Here is a 2500-nt window from a genome sequence, read left to right as displayed (position 1 = left end):
TTCCCTTTTCAATGGATTAGTTTTATAAGGCGCCTGTTTTATCGGTTTAGCCCCTCTAACCTCCACATCATGCTGTATCACAGCCGTACAACCTGGGGTGTCCTTAAATAAATCTGGATACACTTCTATCAAATTTAAGATGGACTCAATTTGATCCCCATCTAAGTGAGACAACATATTTGGCAAGTTATTTAATACATCGCTATTACCTTTAGGCCACTTACCTTCTATTTCCAAACATTCTCTTTCCATTTCTACTTTCCCCAACAACAACAATGGCTTCTTTGCTACTCTTTCATAATAGGGTTTCAACATGTTAACATGACAAAGCTGGTGTTTTTGTCTTCTACTTGGGGTCTCCACCAGATAATTCAAGCTACTTACCCTCTTAGCTATCTTCCATGGTCCTGAAAACTTGGCTCCTAGGGGATTACCAGGGGTAGGTAATAAAACTAAAACTTTATCCCCAACTTCAAATACCCTTCTCCTAGCTTTGATGTCAAAATTCTTTTTCATTTTACCTTGCCCAACTTTCAAGTTCTCCTTAGCAAACTCCCAAAACTTATAAAGCTTTTCCCTAGATTCTTTTAGAAATTGTACCAGGCTAACTTTCGGATTATTATTTTCCCAACTTTCTTTAACAACATCCAAAGGACCTCTTACCTTGTGACCAAATACAAGCTCAAATGGAGAAAATCCCATCATATCACTCGGTACAGACCTAAATGCAAACAATAAATAAGGTATTGCCTTATCCCAGTTCCTTGGATCTTCCCCACAATATTTCTTTAGCATGGACTTCAAAGTTTGATGAAATCGTTCAATCTGACCCTGGCTCTCTGGGTGGTATGGTGATGAAGTTACATGATTAATTTTGAACTCTTTCATCTGTTTAGCAAATTCTTTACTCATAAAATTACTACCACAGTCAGACTGAACCGATTTCGGCAATCCAAATCTAGTAAAGAAACCAATAAGTGCTTTGATTACTTTCTTACTGTGAATACTCCTTAAGGGTACAGCTTCGGGGTACCTGGACATTCTATCCATTATTGTCAGTATATACTGAAAACCACTGCTAGTCTTTGGCAATGGCCCCACAATATCTATCAATATCTCTTTAAATGGTTCTTCAACCACTGGAATGGGTTGTAAAGGGGCTTTAGCAATTCTCTGATTTGGTTTACCAACCATTTGACACTTAGTACAAGAATTAACATACCTCTTCACCTCTGCCTTCATTCTTGGCCAAAAGAAATGCTCAGCAACTTTCCTAAAAGTTTTGCTTACTCCAAAGTGACCAGCAAGTAAATCATCATGTGCAAACCACAAGATTTTGCCCCGATATTCAAGAGGAACTACTATCTGCTTCCTTACCTCCCACATCTCAGTTGGCGATCTTTTGAAACGACTAAACCGATACAGGATACCATCTTCCCATTTCATCTTAGGTCTCGTCAAATCTGAGCTAACCTCTCCTTCCCCCTCTTCATTAAACTCTTCCTTCTGAGCAATACTTAGTGAGTTCCTATCCCATCCTACAGTATCATTCCACTCAGATACCAGACTAGGAACTTTCACATCAGAAACTCCCTCTACCAGTCCTTCAAGCCTATCTAGACCCCAATCCTCATCCTCAACACTAGGAGACTGGACTGTAGAACGAGTAATAGCCATCATAGGACTACTCTCACCAATCTGAGTGGTACCGTTACATTGCACTACCGGACAACTACTCCCCGTATCCGACTCAGTATCATTGGCTATCACAACCTGCACACCGTTCACTGGTAGTTCATCTGCAATTGCTAACTTTAACGGGCCCTTGACCCAATCCGAGTTTAACCAAAACTCGGCCAGAGGACACGCCACTACAGTGTTTGGGAAGCCACCCAACAACACATACTCTAGCTGCTCCTCTACAAAATTGTCAGGCAACGCCGATCTCAAAATCAACGACTGGGCAGCACCAGTATCCCGCAATACATTTACCCGTCTCCCAAAACCATCCTGGTCCTTTGTGAACACTTCACCACTTGAGACATATTTTCCAAAGTTACCAAACTTACAGGATACACCCCCAGAAGTTCTCCCAAGTAGACCTACAGGCTTCTTGGAACTCCCCTGCCCCTTCCAGGCAGAACATTCTGACCTAATATGGCCCTTCATTTTACAAAAATAACACGTTACATCCCTTTCACTTGTCTTTGGAAAAGACTGAACCTTTCTTAGATTACGAAATCTCTGGCGGTAGGCTTCTGGCACAAGCTCATAAGCTTTTAATACAATCTCTCTCACCCTACTATAATCTGCACTTACCTCTTCACTCAATGCTGCATACACTTTTTGTGCTTTCCCAACCAACCTGCACTGAATTAGGGTAGTCCACATAGTCTCAGGCCAACCTAACTTTCTTGCTAACTTCTCAAAAGCAGAGAAGAATTCAGCCACATCAGCTTCGTTAAAAACAGGGACTAGCTTAATAGCATGACTAATGTTA

This window comes from Palaemon carinicauda, chromosome 16 (assembly GCF_036898095.1).
Source record: "Palaemon carinicauda isolate YSFRI2023 chromosome 16, ASM3689809v2, whole genome shotgun sequence".
In the NCBI taxonomy this organism is placed as follows: domain Eukaryota; kingdom Metazoa; phylum Arthropoda; class Malacostraca; order Decapoda; family Palaemonidae; genus Palaemon; species Palaemon carinicauda.
This window is presented reverse-complemented; position numbering follows the sequence as displayed.